The following is a 23,581-nucleotide window of genomic DNA, read 5'->3' on the forward strand; positions in this document are numbered from 1 at the left end:
TCCAGGTGATACTCTGGTCTCTCGAGTCTCTGGTTTCTCAAGTCTCTCCTGCCCTCTGGACATGCGGTGTCTTTCTCTGTCTCAGCAGATACCCAACCACCCCATGCCCAACTTCATATCACTTCCAGTTCAAGCACCTGACAGAATGATCCCCTTTGCTGGGTGCTAGTTCCTCCTTCCTGGGAGGGAAAGATTAATTGACCCAGATTGACTCAAGTGTCTACTCTTAACTTCTAAGTGAGCAGCATACATATTCAGAAGGTTATAGATGCCACACCTGATGTGTTGTAAGCGATAGGCAGATGCCCCAAGTGCTGTCCCCTCTCAGAAGCTTCAAAAACCTTTCATGACTATCCTTGGACCATATTTCCAAGTCCAGACATTACTCAAAATGCTTCAAGGTCACCACGCTTTACCCCACATAGCACAACCAGTTCCATCTCCCACTCTCTTGCTGAAGACAAGATACTCCATGTTCTCAGAATGGCTGCAAGTTTTGTCAAGTTGCCCAGAAGCCTTATCCGGGAGCCCTCTTCTATCAAGGCTTTTCTGAATATTAAAATACGATGTACCTTTGAGGATTCAACACTTAATGAAATCTCTCCCATGAGTCATTTATCAACTGTATTACCTTACATTTTTTCTTTCTCCTACATACCTATAGCATTTTGTTTATACGTCTATATTGCATTTATATTATTTTTGTTTTAACTGTAATTACTTATTAGTTTACATATAGAGAACTATGGTTCTGAGAACTATGGTTTTCTGAAGAAGAGAAACCATCTCTCTTTTAACTTAGTGTTTATGTTTTTAATTATCTGTGGGATTTTACTTTTACTTTTTGTCCTTTTCGACAAATTTTTTTTTAGAAAATGTAGGAGGTAATGCAATTAACACCCATGCATCCACCAATTAAAAAGACTATCAGTTCACACTTTATACTTGACGTGTTTCAAGAAGTAAGACATAATATTTAAAGTTAAATTCTTTCCTCATCTCTTCCTTCCTCTCTTGCTGTCTGTTTTTGCAGAGACAACAACTGTTAGGATGAATTTAGTGCATCCTTTACTATAAGCCTCTATCCTTCTGATTTTTTAATTTTCTTTGAAAGAAATCCTTCCTTACTCTGAGTTATAAAAGATGATATTGTTTCTCAAATACTTTTTAATCGCCGTGTATTAGTTAGGGCCTCAAGTACTTATGAACTTGTAGGGGATACAAGGCAGACTTATTTTGCTCCTAACTCTAATAAGGATGCTTCTAAAGTTACCGTGTTTACTGTAGTCTCCTGCAGAGATCCTTTTTCAGGTTAAAGAAGTTCCAATATCTCTTGTTACTAAGTGGTTTTTGTTTGTTTTTGTTTACATGAACAAGTTTGGATATTGTCAGATGCCCATTCAATTTCTAATGAGATGGTCACTGTTTTTCCCTTTGGTAATGACTTCTTTCATATATTTTATTCCTTTATTTCTTGGTGGGGGGGAATCTTAGCCATGCTTATTTCAAGGTTATTTTGATGTTGTTTTCCTGTTTGTACCTTAATGCCTCTAAATTCCTCTTCCTATTTTGGTTTGTTGCCTGTTTTTCTCAGTGTCAGTTATCGTTGGAGTCTTCGAGTAGAGATGTGTTTTCTCCCCTTCCTCTCTCCACTGCCCTCCATTTTCTGCCTCCACCTGGTCCTCACCTTCTTGTCCAGGTTCAGGGCTTGTCCTGACAGTGCTAGACTTCCAGCTATGGTGATACTGAGGGTCTAGTTGGGGAGAAACTTGGCCTAGGTCCTAAACTTTCCTCTCTCTGGCTGCACTGCCAGAGCCTGCAGAAGTATCTGCTTTCTGGCTCCTTTGCGGAGCCAGGTGAGAGTACCTGACCCCAGTTTTAGATACTGTCTTGCTCCAGTCCTCCATCTGGCATAAAATGCTTTTTTGAGAGGAATGGACCTGCATTTGTCTCTGATAGTTTAGCTCCTGCAGTCCACTGTGTGTCTCTGTGTTTGTATGTTTCTAAACCATGGGAATGAATGCCTTGTCATTTTAATTTGTTTCAGTGGCTTTGTTTGGATCAGGATAGGGAGTTCAGAGAGGAACTCAGTAACTTCTCCACGTTTCCATGTCTCATTTAACTTTATATCCCTCTCAGGACCTTGCACAGTTCTTTGCACATTATATGCTCAAAAAGTTTCTGGAAAAAAAAAAAAAAAACCACTGCACCCTGTTCCAGGGCAAGCTGGGTGAGTGCTCATCAGAAATGAGCTGTGGAGGAAATTCATTCATCAATACAGGCTTGACCTAGATGAAATTTATGAAGCATTTCTGTGTTGGAGATTCCAAGATTTCACGCCTGTTTACATGAATAGAGTGGCTCTGAAGATAGGCACATTCAAACAATTACCAGAAGAGATGATTACCAACTGCTCAATATATACCTGAGGATGGTATGGGAGGTGCTACGGCTACAATTTAACCCCAAAGGACCTATGTGATATTTCGTATATGTTTTCAATATTCTGCTTCAGATTTTTCTTTTTCTGCCTATCTTCACAATCATTGTTATGGTGAAATGTAACATGTAACATGTAACATGTAACGTGTGAAATGCAAGCAACTAAGCCTATTTGTCTGGGCTTATAGTCTACTCTTTAATCCCTGTCATTTCCTAAGCTAATGTCCACCTCCCTTCCACCTCTTAGTTCCTTTTCCTTTAGTTCTTGCTCTATTTAGTGCCCACTCTTTGGACTCTGGCATATGGAATGACTCGGGTGCTATTAAGTAGAGCTTTGGATATGCAACTTGATAAACCTCCATCTTCCAAAAAAAAAAAAAAAATACATACAATTGCTCTACTTAACTCTTACCTTGGGTCCCAACTCAGCACAGAGGTGTGACACCCTGGTTTCTGTTCTAAGTTCCAATGCACAGGCTTGTTCTCTGTTCTCATCTTTCTTCCAAAGGCTCTAATTAAATCTGGAAATGGAACACCACCACAATAAATGAACGGCAAACATGAATCAAAAGGTGGAACACCTACTTTATCACAAACAGTCTTAAGAACCAAACTGAATTTTCCATGGATATGAGTACCAATAAGCCAGAGTACCACATGTCAATTGTGTACATTGAATCCCTCACTGTTTACTCAGCATATTAGTGAAGGTCTTTCGCTGTACTTATGTTTTACAATACCTATGCCATATTCTAATACTATTTTCAAAACTTTTGTCCAATAATCTTCTTTATAGAGGCTTTGGTCAACATTTATCCAGGTGCTTCTTTGAAGCAGCTAATTTGAAGTAGCTAATTATGCAAATTCAGTTGTCACACTGTCAATGCCCCTTTAATGTTTTATTTCTAAGTATTTCACAAGTCTTAATATCATCTCTCACCACATTGAGTTATTAGCATCATTATTCTTAGTTTATAAATGGAAAAATTATTATTATTTCTATGGTCTTCAGTTTTATTCTACAGTGTTGTTAATTAGTTTTCACTGATTTCTGACAATACAACCTTGAGAACATCCTACCTTAAAGAACCAGATCCCTGATAGTAAAACATTTAGTTGCATTTATTTTGTAGATCCACAAATAAAAATATTATGAAGCAAAAGTTAGTACTATTATTTTTCACCAACTGTAAGTCTAGTGCTTGGAAAACAATTTATTAAACAATTTACAAAGTTTTTTTCTAGTAATAGGTATAAACATCCTTTATCTTGGAAAAGATTTAGTGGTTTCATTTTCTTTCTGAAATTAAAAAAAAAGTGTAAATATGTGTGTCAACTACATTTCAATTTTAAAAAGCTTAAAAATAAATAAATAAATAAATAAAGCTTAAATGCAAAAATAATCTATGAGCAAAGCAAACATCAACTCTTCTCCCACCTTTGACTTTGATGATATCATTCAAATCCTCCCACTCAGGGTATACCTTTGAGTCCCGCTTCACCAACCAGGGTTTGTGCCCTCCTCAGGTGTGGGCAACCATGTGCTGGAAATACACAAACCCATGGGCATCTACCTGGAACATTGGTCTTCCTCTAGCTTTGGCAGGAGGTAGAATCAAATTATGTAGCTGATGACTTAAAACATTATTTTTTTAAAGATTTTATTTATTTATTTGACAGACAGAGATCACAAGTAGGCAGAGAGGCAGGCAGAGAGAGAGGGCGAAGCACGCTTCCTGCTGAGCAGAGAGCCCAATGTGGGGCTCCATCCCAGGACCCTGAGATCATGACCTGAGCCGAAGGCAGAGGCTTTAACCCACTGAGTCACCCAGGTGCCCCATTGAAACATTATTTTTATACTAAAATAACATGGATCTATCATAGAGTAGAGGCAAAAGTACGTGGATTTTTAAGATAAAACAGAAGACTTCAAAAATAATTTTGTCCTTCTAGAAAAATTATTTCACATCTTCTCTATCCCAGAGAGCTAATTTTAATTTTCTAGTATTACCTTTCTGTTAGAATTTTATCTCCTCCATAATGTCATTCACACATTCATTTGTTTAAAAAAAAAAAAAAGATTTTTAGCCGTGGGACAAAGCTACAGTGTTTGGGGGGTTATTTGTACCTTTGACTGATACATACATCGATCCAAGTGGAAGATTAACCCTAGCGATGGCACAGAATGACATATAGAAATGTACATGAAATACAGGGTTGTAGCTCATGGTGACATGATTGTTATAAATGACTCTCATCAGTATTATATCTGTGGATTTAACACCTTACCGTGCAGCAGCTATATCCTTTACAAAATAAGAAACTAATCAATGACCATTGCCATGGTAAACTTTTAACATGGCTCACACTGGACATATCTACTAAGAAAAATGTTCTTCCCTAGTATATCATGCGGTCCCCTGCCTAGAGGATGAACAATATCAAAAGAGAAAAGGATGGGTATTTTCTAATCATACCACAGCATCATATGTATGTCTGTTTATACACAAAATCATTACGCTTATGATAGAGTCCCTGTGGTCTTGTTTCATTAATGAATACACGTCAAACAGACAACTTTAAAGGAAAGAATAATAATCCAATAAACACAACGTAATGTATTTATTCCTTTCCAAATTCTCTTCTTGTCTTTGCCAACTATTGCTGTTTTTTCTTCATAGTGGAAGTCATGAATTCAGGAAATAGTGTGCTTTGCTCTTTCAAATTAATTTTAATTTATATTTCCATGTGTCAGCATGGTTTTCACAGTTGACATGTTTATAACTCTGCTTTATAAAATTAATTTTATTTCATATTTTCATGCATCAGCGTGAGCCACACAGTGGACATTTTTATAGCTCTGCCGTGATCTTCCATTGTAATATGACCTATTTTGCTTAGCCATCTCCTATTCTTAGACATCTGGGTTTTCCCTATTAAATTTTTGTTTTTGCAATCATAAATAGCATCACTATAAATATTCTTAATGAAATTTTTTTTAATCTGTTTATTTTCCTAGAGAGTTCCAAAGAGTAGGATTATTGTGCCAAATGACATCGAATAGTTTCTTAGTTTATTTTTTCCAGAAAAATCTATAGCCATTGAAAATGTGATCAGAAATATTTAAAATTTATGGCATTCTCAGATCCAACAGATGCAAAAATTGACATTTTATAATTTTTATTTATTCGGTAATATGTATAAAATGGTTTCTTAATGTTGCCAAAATTTATATTTATTAACAAATGATAGAGATATGGATTGATCAGCGTGATGATTTATTTGTAGTTTCCTATTATTGAATACTCATTTCCTTTAAACAATCATCAACTAGAATTTGAGTGTTAGGCATTATAAAATTGTCTCAATTACTTCCATAACTTAGAAAGCAAGCTTCCCCCCCCAAAAAAAGCATCACATGTATCAAGCACACAGAAATGCATAAAAAAATATATTAAATATACCCTGAAAACACCACATGGGGGAGAAATGAAATATAATTGATGTAGCTAAAGCCTCCAGTGTAACCTTCCTCAACTCAGGACCCTTCCCACCCCTGTTAGAATTAACCATCATTCCAAAGGTAGTGTTTATTATAATCATGTGCCTTTTTATACTGTTCCTCCATACATATGTAAACATAAAACATACAGGTTATGTTTTTCATGTTTTAAAACTTTATTTAAGTGGTATTTTCTGTGCGTATCATACTTTAATTTTACTTTTTTTTACTATTAAAAAGCTGTTTAAATTTCATTCACTTCAAAACATATATATCTAGTGTATTTATTTTAGCGGTTATATATTATTCCAAATATCTTTTTCTGATTGAATATAATGTCAGTTTCTAATTTTTCGAGATTACAAGCTGGTTTATAACTCAATGAAAATTCTCTTGTATCTCTTTTGCTGCTCATTTAATATATGTACATATATTTATACACACACTATGTATATACATAGAGTTGAAGTATACACACACACACACATACACACACACACTAAGAAGTAACATGATTGAATTCTTATTACCCAATTACTCTGCAAAATGTTACATTTTCCACCAATTTACAAATTTTACATTTCCCTGATGACAGATGAAGATGAACATCTTTCTGGTTTCTTCCTCTGTCATTTGCTTATTCACATAATTTGATCATTTTTCTGTTGAATTATTTTGTCATTTTTCTTTAAGATCTTTATGTTTTGGATACAAATCCTTTGTGGTTTATGTACATTTCACATATTTTATACTAATCTATGACTTAGACTTTCAATATATAGTGTTTTTTCCCACATGAAAGTTTTCTTTTTAAAATAGTTACCTTTCGGGCCACCTGGGTGGCATAGTGGGTTAAAGCATCTGCCAGGATCCTGGGATTGAGCCCCACATCGGGCTCTCTGCTTGGCAGGGAGCCTGCTTCCTCCTCTCTCTCTGCCTACTTCTCTGTCTCCTTGTGATCTCTGTCAAATAAATAAAATCTTTTAAAAAATAAAATGTTACCTTTTCCCATCTTTTCTTAAGTATATTTTGTGTTTTTTTTTATTCTCTAAGAAACTTGAAGTCATGAAGATATTGTCCCATGTTTCAATTTTCACACTTAGATGTTGAATCCACCTGAAGATTGATTTTTGTTCATGGTGTATATAGTAGAGAGCAATTTTTTCTTCCATAAAAGAATCGATCAGTTCTCCTTGTACCATTTATTGAACACTTCCTTTCTCCACTAATTTGTTATTTCTGTCATTTATCTGATTTCTATATATATGATTGGGCTTTAGGCCTCTTTCTTCTCATTCATTGGTGTATTAGTCTCTCCCCAAACTTTATCTTTATGAAAGTCTGATGTTTGATAGAAATATCTTCCACTTCTTTGCTCTTCCTCAAAAGTTTGATGTCAATTCTTGGCCCTTTGCTCTTGCATGTATATGTTTATTTATTCTATATATAAAAGATATGTCTTTTAATTAGTCTATCAATTTCCAGGAAAAAAAATAGTATTTATTTTATGCTTCAGTTTGAGATGAATGGCCACTCTCAAAACTGAGTTCTTACATTGTCTTGGGAACACTGGGGATAGCACATACCCATTCCTGAAACCAGTGATTGGCATGGCTCTGTTCCTGGCTGCCAGGCCTTCTGTCCTCCTACCTGCTTAGACCTACAGTTTGCTAAAATTCACAGATTAAGGTGGTGGGTTTCAACCCTTTTTTAACTCCTTTCAGTATGTGGGAGCCCCTCCTAAATCAGCTCTCATTCCTGCCCCCGCCAAACCCCCATGAAAACTCTAGGGCCCCTCTCTCCCCATCTCAGTAACTGGACTCCATAGTGACCACCTCCTTGTTCCAGACATGGAACAAATATTGTGGTTATCTCTATCCTTGTTCACTGCTCTGAGCTGCTTCTAAAATTCTGTTTTACTTGTTTACCAACCTGGATTTTCTTTCAGTTATATATTTTTATTTTTTACTCATTTTGTTGCCAAGCATTTGAAGCTGAGGGAGTACTTCAAAGTATGAAGTTAATGTACCATTACGGTGAGGAATAAAATTTTTGTTTTAATTGGGATGTGAAAGTATCAATGTACTTATTTTGCTACATTTAACTTCATAACTGAACTTATCAGACACGTTTCTTCATCTTTGATGTTAAGCTCTGTTTTCTAATAATCACATGGTTATACCCATCTCAGAACCAGAATGAACAAACAACTGGATTTTTTACTATTTCACTGAAGATTTCTTTGTATTTTTGAGTGTGTATGTGTGCACGCATTTCAATACAGAGAAAGTTCTAGTGTGGGTGTGACCTTGGGCAAGTTATTTTATTTCTCTGTACTTCAGTTTCCTTTTCTGTATAATATATATTATAAACTGTCTACTTCATATGCTAGGGTGACTCAGTCAATTAAGCGTCTGCCTTTGACTCAGGTCATGATCTCAGGGTCCTGGGATCGAGCCCTGCAATGGGCTCCCCGCTCTGTGGGGAGTCTGCTTCTTCCTCCCTCTCTCCCCCTTGCCCTCTCTCTCTCTTTCTGTCAAATATAAAAAATGTCTACTTCATAAGGTAATTGAGTTAATGTATTTAATGAATTACTTGTACTTGTTTCTTTTTTTGTTCTCAAGATCCCCCCCCCCGGATTTAATTTGTTCAACAAAATATAATGTTCAAGTTGAAAAAACTTCCAAGAATCAAATATTTTGTCTTTGCTGTAAATGGAATCTTTTTCACTTTTAAGCTGTGTGTTACTCTTATAGAGAAATGCAATAGATTTTTGTGTATTTGTATTCCTGCGACCTTGTTCAACATGTTTATTTTAAAGATTTTTTTTACTGATTTTTTGGAGTTTATAAATCTATATTCCTACCATGACAACGATGGCTACAATTTATGAAACTCTGTGTACAACTCTGTGCTAGGATTATATAGTAAACACTTTATTATTCAGAAAATAAGACATCTATGTTAAGAATTCCCTATTCCCTCTTTCACAAAGATTTTCCTTCACCTGCTGGGCAAAGGGAAAAGGGCTTTGCAGCTTCGAAAAGATGCATTTCTCATTCAAACTTGTTGCTTTGGCAGGACAATCTTTAACAGCATTTAAAATCTTTTCTCTCCTATCACATATGGTTTACTGTTATTCAAACTAACAACCTTGTGGACATATGATTACCATCTTAGAAGCCTTACTGTCCATCTCCATCCTTGGTTCTTTACAGTATCCCCACTTTTTACACATTTAAATAGAGTTCTCCACCCCACCCCCCTTTTTCCAAGTCAATTTATGTTCCCTGGATCACATTATCTGATGTGCTAACAATTCTTCCAGAAATAATGATACTGTAATACATGGTCCACTCCTCTTTCTCCAGAGCTGCATCACTGATTATTTCTGAAAGTGGATGAAAACATAAAATAGCTCAATCTAGTTTACTTTTATGTATGGGAAAAATGACTCAATTTTGTTTTACTATATCCTATATTTTAAAAAATACCCTTAAGTGCCAATCATATCTTTTGTAACTTACAGAGACCTGGAATATGTTTCAGAATGGCTGTGAACTACATTTCTGAGGAATTTTCTGTTAGTGGAACAATATATGACAGGCAAAGTATATTAATAAATTGGATTCTGTCCCTATTTTAAGCCCCCCACCCCGATACTATTTTTGCAGGTAAATTCAGGCATACCTTAAACAACATTTCCTCATATATAACATTCTAAATCTGGTGTAAGAGGTACACAGGATAGTAAAAGGAGGAGAAGAAAGGGAAATCGGAGGGAGAGAGGAACCATGAGAGACTGTGGACTCTGAGAAACAAACTGAGGGTTTTAGAGGGGAGGGAGATGGGGGACGGGTGAGCCTGGTGGTGGGTATTAAGGAGGGCATGGATTGCATGGAGCACTGGGTGTTATACGTAATGAATCTTGGAATGCTGCTTCAAAAACTAATGATGTACTTATGGTGATTAACATAACATAATTTTTAAAAAAACCTTTTTTTAATTAATAAAAGAGGCTTGGCCTAGGGAGGCAGAAGATCTTGATTTCTGGATGAGCTTGGACAAATCATGTGAATTCTCTGATTCTCTATCCCATAAAATTAGAAAATTATAAATTAAAATTTCAAAGAACTCTTAACTCTAAAGTTGATTCAGTATGAAGAAAACTAAACTTCTAAAGAAATGCTAATAAATTAAATGCATTTTTAAAGATTTTACTTACTATTTATTTGAGAGAAAGAACACGAGAGGGCAGAGAGAGAGGGAGAAGCAGGCTCCCCGCTGAGCAGGGAGCCCCACACAGGGCTCAATCTCAGGACCCAGAGAGCATGACCTGACCTGAAGGCAGACGGATGCTCAACAGACTGAGCCACCTGGGTGCCCCAAATTACATGCATTTTTGAAGAGTGAAATAAATATCAGTACAGAAAGAAAGTAAAAATTACTTAATGGTCCTTTTTACTGGTTGCTTTACTGTATTTTAAAGTTTATTTATTTATTTAAGTAAACTCTACATCCAATGTGGGGCTTGAACTCACCACCTGGAGATGAAGGGTCACATGCTCTATTGCCTCAGCCAACCAGGCACCCTTCTACTGCATCTTCAATCATACGCTAGAAGAGGGCTGAAATGGTACTTTTTCTTTGTGAACATATTCAACTTACTATGCACATTTAATAGCCAATCATTAACCATATGCTTTATTTCCTAAACAATGATATGAAAGCAGGAACGTCACCATACTGACTAATTTTTCTAATATGCAAAATAACGTGCTTTCTCAAGCACCCAACTAACTAATAGGGTCTGATGTAGACACTAGGGAGAACAAAGGCTCTCATCGACAACAAAAATATTAAAAAAGAAGCAATCCCCCTTCTGCGAGGAAAAAAAAACTGCTGGAAATACACCATATCAAAATGAAACCATGTGACAGAGTAGTATTTGACATATTAAGTCCCTCTGGGGCATCACTGCATTGCTGTTGTTCTTCTATTTTGCTAGGAATTCACCTTTTTGACGTCCAGATGTAGGTCTTTTCTGCTCCAGAGACTAGAGATCTCATAATTCTCAGTTTTCAGGAGGTGGAAGACAAACAAAATGCTTGATCCAGGTGTAAGCTGACAGCTCACTTGAAGAGCAAGTTTCTGTATAAGCAGAGGGAAGTGCTCCCGGGGCTGGTCCTGGTGATGATTCTGAGGGAGCCCTGTGCTTCCCTGCCCTCCACGGAGGCCAGTTGAGCTCCAGAAAGTATGTGCAGTGTGTGGGTCCATTGAGAAATCCCCCAGAAAATTTGGAGATCCCAAGATAGAGGGGACTTGTAAGGCTCAGAAGAGCCGATAGAGCAAACCAAATGTGACGTTCTCCTCTGTCGTGCAGCCATTATAGAGTGGTGATGATAGGTCTAAGTAAGCTAAGACAGGCTAGGACAGTCCCGGCAGCTGTGCTCAACCTCCGAAGGGCAGGAGAGCGATTCCAAAGCTTCCTACCACCCCAAGAAGGAGCATGAATGACCTGAGGGAAGGCTGATGCACTTGAAGGAGGCTAGAAATCAGCATGGGACCGACGGTGTACATCCAACACTGGCTCCCACAAGCGGTGCGACGCGCTGCCAAAGCAGGTGGCAATAGTCAAATATACCAATAGGGAGAAAGCGTCCCTGCTGGGCCCCAAGCAGAATGGTTATAGCTCAGCAGATGCCACAAGATTAAAGAACAGGCTGAGCACAGCAGAAGTCTTGTGCCATCCAGCTCTCAACACACCCCTCCTCAACACACCGATCCACGGCCATGACTCCGAGGCTGACCTCAAAATGGAATGGCCCTCAGGAAGAAGGCAAAATCATGAATTCACTAAAGTTTAAATCTGAAACACCAGAGACATGACCACAATTTCTGTCATTAGGCAGAATAATGCCTGATAATGTAGATTAAGTCTCATTATTAGGCGAATAATGAAAGCTACACATTTGTAGAGACCTGCAAATATGGAATGTAACTATCACACACAGGGTACAAAGACAATGTATGCTGTCTACATGGCACTGGAGCCAAAATTTTGGAAACTGGGTGACTGTTTTGCTTAAGAACGGATTTTTATCTAATGGTAACAACATCCATGACATAGGAACATTCTGGAATTCTTTGGGCGAGGGGGAGCTCTTAATCGCTAGATACTCATTTCTCTGTCATTTTGAATTTCTAAATTATAGTTTTAAAATTATGATTGTGTTAGTTTGCTAAAGCTGTTGTTACAAAGTATCACAAACTAGGTGACTTAAACAATAGAAACAGGTCAGTTCACAGTTCTGGAGGCCAGAAGTCAGAGATCAAGGCATCAGTTGACAGAGACAGTTCCTTCTGAGGGCAGCTGGGGAAAGATCTGGTCCAGACCTCACTCCTCAGCTTTGAGACAGCCCCTTTTCCCTGTGTCTCTTCCCATTGTCTTTCTTCTGTGTGCATCTCTCTGTGTCCAAATTTCTCCCTATTTATAAAGTCATATGGATTAGGACCCATGTAATGAGCTCATGCTAACTTAACTATGTTTACAATGATCCTATTTCCAACTAAGTTCACATCCTAAGATACTAAAGTCAAGGACTTCAACATATTGATCTCCAAAAGGACACATAACAATGATGATCTAGTTGGTGATGATTAGGCTATCAGAAAAATTTGTTCGGTTTCCATGATTTCTGTTACTGCATATTTTCCACAAAGATGCCTCAAAATTAATAGTACAGAAGACAATAGGGAATGGTATTATTTTCTGGCTTAATTCATTTTAAGTGAGAAGCATGATCTCTAATGTAATTTGCCTTGAAAATAAAAACGATTATCAGTATAAAGATTTTTGTGTATACCTCAGGGGCTCTAAGACACTATGGGATTTTAGTTACACCATTATCTGTGTACTAATAAGAAAGAACTATGACATGCTAAGTAACTTTACCTTCCTGGAAGTCTTCTCACAGTCTTTAGGGCTTAGTCCTGCTCAAATCATCATTCTGTAGCAAACAGCACCCTCCCACCACTTCATCATGTGACGTATGAAATATTTGTTTACTTATTTGTTCCCTCTGTCTTTCTCTCTCCCCACTAGAATGCAGGTTCCATCAAAGCAAAGCTTTCCTCAATTTTTTTCACATATTCTCACCAGCCCTGAAAGGCCTGACACATAGGAGGAAAGCAATGTTTATTTTCTGAATTTTTAAATAAATTCCATAAATTTTATATTTCAAAGGGAATATACATATTTTCTGTATGTATGTGTATTTATTATGTACATGCATACTTTACTATGTACATTATATATTCTATATTATGTACATAATTCAATATTTTTATACGATTTGTCCATTTAGATATAACTAATGCTCACTTTGGGAAATTGAGCAAAATCACCAAAATGACCATATTTCTAAGTTTACTTGATATAAGCACTGTCTGTAGAGAAGAATTTTCAGTGATTAAACTTGCTACAAACTGTTTTTTCTTCCCCACTCTTTTGTTCTTGACAGGCACCACCGTCCCAGGGGAAGACAAGAGACTCGAAGTTCACAGGCATATCAAGCCACAACTTTGTCCCACCTAATCACCCGGGTCACAGGCCTTCAGTTGGCTTTCAGACTGTGCTTTTTGAAAGCAAGTTTCTTTTACAAGTTCTGAACTGGCCTTAACCAGACTCCATCTCTATAGAAATGGATGGGCTGAGATGACAGGTCATGTGATTTGCAGCATCTTGCTCTCTCTTGGGGATCCTCCATTTGGCATCACCGCTAATCTTGAGAAAAATTTAAAGGAAGAGCCCCATTAATGATTTCAAGTCATAGTCACTTGAAGCGATTGACACCACTGTTATTGAATAGGTAATAATAACAACTCACATTCATGATGGCTTACCCCAGCCTTGGCACAGTGCTAGGTGTTAACATGGGTCCATTCATGATTCCTCAGGACCATCTTACTCTACCCAGCTGAATAATGGTCACCCAAACAAATCAGGTCCTGATGCCGAGATCCTGGGAATGCTGCCTTACGTGGAGAAAAAGTCTTGTAGGTGTGATTCAATTTAAGATCCTAAGATAAGGAGATTATACTGAATTGACAAGGTGAGACCCAAATGCCATCGTAAGTGTACTGAGAGGAAGGCAGAGGAAGATGTGAGACAGGCAGAAGAGGAAAAGCCATGTGACCATAGACTCAGAGAGAAAGGAATGCCCGCAGCCACCCAAACTGGAAGAGGCAAGGAACAGACGCTCCCCTAAAGCCTCTGGAGGGAGAATAGTTCTGCCAATACCTTGATTTTTGAACATGTGATTGACTTCAGACTCTGGTCTCCAGAACTGTGAGAAAATAAATTTCTCTTATGTAAACCACTAAGTCTGTGGTAATTTTTCCCAACAGCCATGGAAATTAGTATACCTATGAAGTGAGAACTGACAAAATCTCCATTTTGAAGAGTATAACTGAGAGAAATGTTGGCATATCATATATCTAATAAGAGATTAGAATTCAGAATATGTAAACTACTATACCTCAACAACAACCAAAAAAAAAAAAAGAACCTAATTAATAAATGGGCAAAGGACTTAAATAGACATTTATTTAAAGAAGATACACAAATGGCAAAAATGCACATGAAAAGATGTCCAACATCACTAATCATTATGGAAAAGCAAGTCAACACCACAGTGAAATCTCACTTCATACCTATTAAGATGCTTACCATAAAAACAAAACAAAACAAAACAAAACAGAAAATACTAAATGTTCATGAGGATGTGAAGAAATTGGTACCCTATGCATTGCTGGTTGGAATGTAAAATGGTGCAGCCACAGTGGAAAACAGTGTGGCACTTGCACAAAACAATGAAAGCAGAATTATTATATAATCCAACAATTTTACTTCTGTGTATGTACACAAAAGAATTGAAAACAGTTTCTTGAAAGTGTAGCATTATCGACAAAGGCCAAAAAATGAAAGCCGCCCAAGTGTCCATTGAGGATGAATGGATAAGCAAAAAGTTGTATGTTTATACAATGAAATATTATTCAGCTTTCAAAAGGAAAACAATCCTGACATATGCTACAACGTGGATAAATCATGAAGATACTACGCTAAGTAGAATAACCCAGTCACAAAATTACAAATACTATACAATTCCACTTAAGTAAGATACCTGGAGTAGTTAAATTCGTATAGACATGAAGTAGAAAGGTGGCTTTCAGGGGTTGGGGAGAATAGGGAAAGGGGAGTTATTGTTTCGTGGGTTTAAAGTTTCAGTTTGGGATGATGAGAAAGTTCTGGAAATGGAATGTGGCGATGGCTACAGAACACTGTGAATATACTTAATGCCACTGAACTGTACACTTAAAAATTGTCACATAAATGTCATGTTATGTATGTCACAATAAAAAAAAGATACCTAAGTATAGAGAGGTACACAGATCTTTACCTAGTTAAATTCCAGAGCTAAAATTAGAAGCCACGTTTTCTGGCTTTAGGATCTGGGCTCTTAATTCTAGGTTGTGGTTCTGAAGTAAATAATGAGGAAAATTTTTATTTTTAAAATATCTACTTTGAAAAATACTGAGTAGTGGAATTTCAGACTTGATGGTAAATTTCTCCCCCACCAAATATTGACAAGAACCAAAATGTCACCTCCCTGCTATCTAACCAAGCAGAAAGCAAAGCAATGAGACTTAGGCCACATGGTTTCATAAATTCACTCAGAAAACATTATCTGCATCCTTGTCATGCCTACATACATGTACATATTTTCATACCTGTCATATTTAATCCTTAATTATGAAGCACATAACCAAATAAGAAAAGTGGGGACTCAACTGGGGACATCTAATGTGGTGCTCTTACGGTTTTGGAAGCAGAAGGTCCACAGATTTAAGAATGTTTCAAAAACCACTAGCTGTGTCCTCAAATAAATGTTGCCCTGAATATGGACAGAACAACTGGCTTCTGACATTAAGAGGGCCACACAGCCCTAATAGTCTCCTTGCATGAACTCCCTGGAGTCTCACGGATCTCATGGTAAGAACATTTGGTCCTATAGTTCTGCAGACGAAGGAACATTTTTAACCAAATATGACTCTACAAAACATTTTTTGTTGAAAACTGTGGACCAACACACAGGATGGCTGCATTATATTAGAAAAAGCACGGATTTGGAGGAATCAGAGAGGTTTAAAATGAGGCTCATCCCTCTGGCCCTTAGGCTGGCCACTTAGCCCAGCTTTTATGCACAAATGAACTCGTGTACATGAAAACGTTTTGTGAACTGTAAAACGTAACTTAATTTTGGCATCATATTTAACTATGTTCTAGCTTCATTACCAAGAAGAGACAGAAACATGTCCTGCCTTGGGAGTCAACAGAGTGCACAGACTCTTTGAGGGGATGTGAAAGATTGAATCTATGTATTGTGTATTTCAGATATGTATTCCTAATTAGGCACATATTTTATATGAAACATGTTTGGATTAGAATTAAGTAGCCAGTTGAACCAGTTTTCAACTTTACTTTGTATCTGTTATTTCGGAGGCAATCCCACATGTTAGAAATGTATTGAAACTTGTAGGCGACTCTGATGTACGTCATCTTTCCTCCAATGCACCCGGAGTTTTGTTTTCCTGCATAAACACTCATACACATATGCATCAATTTATAAATGTTTACCAGCATGTGATATATTACTAAGATTCACCAAATGTCAAAAGTTGGCCCCAATTTCAATGATTCCCAAAGGAAGGCCAAAAGGAAAAAGGAATTCGCAGATAAAGCTAATAGCTTGACAAATGTAATCAGATTTATTTAATCGGTTTATTAGTGGTTATAAATGATTAAATAGTAAGCATATAGACTCTGGGACTAAAGGAAAAAATAGAAAATATGTATTTTATGCAATTTTAGGCTATTGTATGTATATTATTGTTTTATATATAATATAAACTTACACATCTGGACAATTTCAATCCTCCAAAGTTACTTCTCAATCTAAGGAAAGATGTGTAATGAACATCTATTACTCTCAATGTATGTTTTAGAAATTGCAAGGATTTACTGAAGAAGTCTTCTGTTATCTTTCCATAGAAAGGTAACAATGATTACATGGTGAAAGGAGCATAACTAGAACAGTGCTGTACTTGGGTAAGGAAGTCAACAAATACATTAGAAGAGGACAATAAGCTCTATCTCCTTGGGGACAAGAGAACAAAGCGGTGAAGATCTTGGCTCCTGGAATCAAACTGCTTGGATTAAAATTCTACCTCTGTCACTTTTATTAATTGCGTGAACTTGAGCAAATTACCTAACATCTCTGTGCTTTAATTTTCCTCTCTATAGAGAGGGGCTAATAACAATGCCTTCCCCATATTGTTTATGGTGAGGATTAAGTGAGGTTATCCTTTGAAGATATTTAACCTGACACCTGGCAAATAACAAGCATTGGGTAAACATTTGCTGCCATGACTAGAGTGATGGTCCCAGAAAATCACCCTTCTTAAAATATAAATTATTCTGTGACAATACTACCTAAGCTAATACTTTTTTTTCAAGATTTTATTTATTTATTTGACAGACAGAGATCACAAGCAGGCAGAGAGGCAAGCAGAGAGAGAGGAGGAAGCAGGCTCCCTGCTGAGCAGAGAGCCTGATGTGGGGCTTGATCCCAGGACCCTGAGATCATGACCTGAGCCAAAGGCAGAGGCTTAACCCACTGAGCCACTCAGGTGCCCCTACCTAAACTCATACTTTGTTGATTTCTTTCTAACTTTCTAATTCATCAGTGTGATGTAGGCAAAGAGGTGGAAACAAAACAAAGAGGGAAGAGTGTGGAAAGACTAAGAGAGAAAAAGGGGAAGGACTGGAAGAAGGATCCAGGAGTGGCAGAGCAATCTTAGAGTCCCCCACACGGGGGCAGTATCTCATGCACACAGCCTCAGGGAGGGAAGACTAGAGAGCATAAATGTGGGGCAGGAAAAAGGGAGGGGGGAGCTGCTGCTGCCTATGTGCTGAAAAATAAAGGTCCTATTTAACCTGGACTCAAAGTATAAAATTCTCAGAATAAAGTCATCAAGACATGGTTTTGTAGAGCAGTTTTCAAATTTTAGCCACAGAATCCTTTTCTCGCATGAAATGCATTCTATAAACCAGATCAAACACAGAGCTGCTCTGCCTGATAAGATTTCTCCCCTGTGGTGTCACCACCTCCCAGTGGGACCGTGACGTTGGGCAGGGATCATAGATCCCCTCGACTCCTGGGATCCCACTTTTAGGGATCTTGCTACTTCTAGAGGTATTCTCCCGTGGAATCACTGGGCTTTTTCTCCACCCCCCCTTCTCATTCTCTTTCTTCCCCCTAAGAATGAAGAAAACACTTTCTAGTTTTAGAACTGCCTGCTCTAACTAACTACTTCCTCTACCCTAGGGAATCTTCATTCCTTGAGGGTTTGTGTTTTTATTTTACAGAGGCTGCCAGCCCTGGAAACTTCTAGGGTTTTTCTGCCCCACCCTACCTCCCCAGAGGCTTTGAGCCAGGCTGGGCTCCCAGTTTGGCTAGGTCTATGGAAGCAGGACATGGTTGGGGTAGGGGAGTGGCAAGGAAGGAGATGCCCTCAGGATATCTAGCCAGGCAGTTTTCTATGTATCAGGAGGTGATTTGATTTTTTATCTATTTGCTCCATTAGACTGTAAATTCCACAAAGGCTGAAACCACATCAGTTTTCCTTCACCACTGTAACCAGGCAGCTCACCCAGTAACAGGCAAATGGTAGACACTCAATAAAGTTTGAGGGAATAAATTAGCTGCTAGAACTGCACAGAGAACACTCTGAAAAGCACTCATTTGTCCAAAGCTTTGACAGAATGACACTTTAACCATCTGGAATTCATGCCCTCTTCTCTAAATCTCATGAATCCCCCTTTGCAGATTTTCCAATGGGTCTTGCTAAGCTGTCAGGAAGCATTACCTTATATCTTACTTAACTCTTCTACTCAAAGGTCTCTATTCCTTCTGATGTACTTTCTGTGGAAGTGGTTAATCACCAGTCCTAACCCTTTCATTCGGCTCATCCTATACGTGAAAACACTCAGGTTGTCCCTCTGCTGACTTTTCTAGACATCATATAATTCAAACTCTTCATAGTACTTTTTCACCAACCTAATATTTTCATTACTTTTTAATTTGGGCTGTTATTCTTTTTCTCTGATTTCAGCCAAATTTCTTCATGTTACTTCCTAAATACGGAGGCCAGAGTGAAAATAGCGCTATTTTCCATGTGAGTTAACGTTTGCTATGCATTCCTTCCATAAACATACCAGCTGGTGCTCATGGCCCAGGGATGGCTGGAGCCTGGCTCATGGACTGTTCACTAGAAAAACTGAGATCAAGTTCAAAGCCTGGCTCTGGTACTTCTCCTGTCCATGTGAACTTAAGCAAGTGATGTGATGTTGCACAGTATTCACGGTGCTGGCCTCAGTATGCTGTTGGGGGTAAATGAGTTAATGCAGTTAGAAGTATGTGGCTGGTACAAAGTATGTGTTCAATATTAGTGATTATTTCTGTTGTTGTTGTTGTCATTATTGCTACTATTACTTTTCAGTACTATTACCTTTCAGTCACAATGTACACAAAAGAATTTAAAAATTCTTTGTCCCCTCATAGGGAGGCTATGGTAGGGGAGAAGGAAAGAGGTTGGTAGGAAAAGGGCACAAAAGTGAGTGGGGGGGGCGCCTGCGTGGCTCAGTGGGTTAAAGCCTCTGCCTTTGGCTCAGGTCATGGTCTCAGGGTCCTGGGATCGAGCCCCACATCAGGCTCTCTGCTCAGCGGGGAGCCTGCTTCCCCCTCTCTGTCCGCTGGCCTCTCTATCTACTTGTGATCTCTATCTCTGCCAAATAAAACCTTTAAAAAAAAAAAAAGTGAGTGTGGACCTTAGATTCTTGCCTACGTCATCAACTCAGTCTAGACATTTATCACCAAGTCCAGAATGGTGCCTGGTTCATGTTAGATATTCATTAGATATTTGTTGAATTGGCTTAATGCAATTGACCCTCTCGCCATCTATATAACCTCTTTCTTAGCAAATAACATTTTTTAAAAGATGTTAATCTTAGCAACTAACATTTTAAAAAAATATTTATTTGTTTATTTGAGAGAGGGGTTTGGAGAGGCAGAGGAAGAGAGAATCCCAAGCAGATTCCCCACTGAGCAAGGAGTCCGACACAGGGCTCAGTCTCACAACCCTGATATCGACCCTGAGATCAGGCCCTGAGCCTAAACCAAGAGATAGATGTTTAACCCACTGTACCACCCAGGTGCCCCAGCAAGCAACATTTTTTGCTGCAAGTTTTCCCACTTCTAGCCATGTGACTAAGGGAAATGTAATTGACACATTTGACTCTGAATCATCATTTATCCATTGGTTTTGATTCTAGAATCATGGGTTGAAATGAAAATTAAACAAGATAATTGGTATTTTATATGTGCTCAGTAATGTTCTGATATTATTGTTGTTACACAAAACATGACAGAGATGTCGTGATGTCCCCAGGAAGTGAATTTAGGCTGAGATAGCAGCTTTCCAAAGATTTTAGTAAGGAATGTTTTACATATTCCTTAGCTCCCACTGACCTTAGTCTTTAACAGATAATTACCAGAGCTGCTTTGGAATTCCAATTTAGGGGAAATGTTGTCTCTGTGCTTGTTTTTGCAAGCAACTTTTTAAACCTGTTAAATGACCACAAACAAACTTAATGTCTCCCTAGAGGGACTTCCTCAGAGAATATTTCCCATCCCCTGTCCCCTGGTCAGCATTTTACAAGCAATTTTAAGAAACTCTAGAATTGTTGCTACAAGAATCATGACTTAGCCTATGGAAGGTTGCATGCAAGGAGGCCCTGCACAGACGAGATACATTTGTACATGTGCTCAAAAGTCAACTTTCAGAAGCTGTATCAGGCCAGAATGATAACAACCGGAGGCAGCACAAAGACTCCAAACCAAACTTTGAGTAGCTCCACAAGCAGAACAGCAAGATCTTGTCATTGGCTTGATGATGCTCACGTGCTGAGATCTGACCTACAGTGCCCACCCGGGCTCCTGGAGAGCGCACACCACCCCTTTCCCTCAGCCGCGCTCCATCACATGGTTTCTGCTGCAATACCTAGTTCTTCATTTATGTTGTTCCTGTCTTACACTGGTTAGCTTGGGGTCCCCCCAAACTCCCAATTGTTTAATACGCTGCTCAAATTCCTGTTCCCCCAAGAAAGCTAGAGCGATACAGATGTGAACACCTTCTAGGTAATGACGGTGACTGTCATCCAACACCATAGTGTAAGCCCCCTCATGACCAAAGTCATCTCAAGAATATGAGGAAAGTTTGATGCCATCTTTGGGCTGAGCCCTGGGGGATGTTTTGAGAGCAGCTGACCTGCAGCCTGCCCACCCCGACCGCCTCCCACTCCCATCCCACCCCATGGAAGCCTGAGCCTGCCCCTCTTTCTCCCTTTGCCTCACAGGCACCCCCACCAATGAGAATGCTAATTCACCAGCTGCCCGTCTTAACAGATTCAAGAACACGGGGAAAGACAGTACAGAAATGAGGCAGTGCTGAATAGCAGTTAATGTGGAGCTGAGGAAAGCTAAGAAGGATGACCAAATGCTGATAAGGAGGAATGTAAGCTCCCATCCTGATGAGGCTACTTCTCCACTGCGGGGAAAACCGCACCAACCAGGGCGCTGTGAATTAGTCTGTTGATGACATCATCAAAGGCATAAATAGCAACCATTTGAAAGCCAGCTCTGGGTAACTCAAGCTGCCAGGAAACTCCTTTCTGGGGAAAAGCAGCCCCCCAGAGACCATATAATCTGGGTTGGTTTAATTCCAAAATGTGTGTCCTTCTTGGGCAGAAATGATCGTAGCTGCATTCAGTTTGAATCTGCTTGGGCTCTCACTAACCTTGCTTCCGGGACATCAGACCTGACCAAGGCTGCGGAAGATGCAAGTGCTATCCCCACCTCCATTTCTCTGTTGGCATCTCCCCATGCCCACATCCGTGAACAAGCTGTGTGGGCTCTAGGAAACATTGCGGGTGACGGTTCAGTTTTCGGAGACTTCGTTATCACATATGGGCAGCTGGCCCCCCATTGGCTCTCCTTGCAATTCCCGATACATCATCTTTAGCATGTGGTATTTACCTAATCTTGCCTGGACACTTTCAAACTTCTGTTGCAACAAGCGTCCTGCACCTCCATTAGAAGCTGTTAAGCAGATTCTTCCTACCTTAGTTCATCTCCTGCATCGTGATGATCCAGAAGTAATGGCAGATACCTGCTGGGCCATTTGCTACCTTCCTGATGGTCCAAAAGAATGAATTGAAATATCTGTGAAAACAAGAGTTGTGCCCCAACTTATGAAGCTTCTAGGAGCTACTGAATCACCCATTGTGACAAACAAACCATAGGAAACACTGTCATGGAGACAGATGAACAGATACACATTGTAGTAGATGCAGGAGCACTTACTGTCTTTCCCAGTCTGCTAACGAACCCCAAAATTAATATTCAAAAGGAAGCCAGGTGGACAATGTCAAACATCACAGCTGGTCACCAGGAACAGATACAGCAAGCTATGAATCATGGATTAGTCCATTCCTCGCTGGTGCTCTCTCTAAGGCAGACCTTAGACACAAAAGGAAGCTGTCTGGGCTGTGATCAACCATACAAGGGGCAGAACGTTTGAACAGATTGTGTACCTTGTTCATTGTGGCATAATAGAATCATTGAGGAGCCTTTCAACTGCAAAAGATACCAAAGGTTTTCGGTTATTCAGGATGCCATTTCAATTATCTTTCAGGCTGCTAGAAATGAGGTGAAAATGAGAAACTTGGTATAATGATTGAAGAATGTGGAGATTTGAACAAAACTGAAGGGCTATAAAACCATGAAAATGAGTCTGTGTACACAGCTTCATTAAACTTGATTGAGAGGCACCTGGGTGGCTCAGTTAGTTCAGCACCCAACTCTGGATTTCTGCTCAGGTCATGATGTCAGAGTCGTGAGATAGAGCCCCTCGTTGCGTTCCATGCTCAGCAGAGTGTCTGCTTGATTCCCTCTCTCCCTCTTCCTATGCCCCTCCTACCCCTCACCCACATGCTTTCTCTCTCTCTGTTTCTCTCTCACTCTCTCTCATAAATAAATAAATTTAAAAAAACAAACTTGACAGAAGTATTTTTCTGTAGGGGAAAATGAAGATCTAAATGTTGGGTCAGAAACTACCTCTGAGAGTTCTACATTCCAAGTTCAAGATGGCACTCCTAGGACATAGAATGTCTAGATTGTACAGCTGAGGCCTAAAGTAGTTTGTTGTGTACCATGTTGGTATAAGTTTGTCTTATTCTTTCTTTACTAAGAAGTCTGTTTAAATGTGTTTTGTTAATTGTCACACTTTTTACAGGGAAACTACTTGAACAGTTCCAAACTGGACATGCTCTATGAAGGTCCTCCTCTCAGTGGGTCACTTATTTCTATGTGGAATCTCATATCTTACAGTATCATGTAAATAAAGAGTAAATCCCACCCTTAAAAAAATAATATAAGGGAAGTTCAGTTTTAAAAG

General features: G+C 38.8%; 1 pseudogene; it reads left to right on the forward strand.

The window, feature by feature from the left end:
• Positions 1-23,290, forward strand: part of LOC116878309 — a 31,843-nt pseudogene extending 8,553 nt beyond the window's left edge.
• The last annotated feature ends 291 nt before the right edge of the window (positions 23,291-23,581 follow it).

This window comes from Lontra canadensis, unplaced genomic scaffold (genome assembly GCF_010015895.1).
Source record: "Lontra canadensis isolate GAN:19392208 unplaced genomic scaffold, GSC_riverotter_1.0 scaffold57, whole genome shotgun sequence".
Classification (NCBI taxonomy): domain Eukaryota; kingdom Metazoa; phylum Chordata; class Mammalia; order Carnivora; family Mustelidae; genus Lontra; species Lontra canadensis.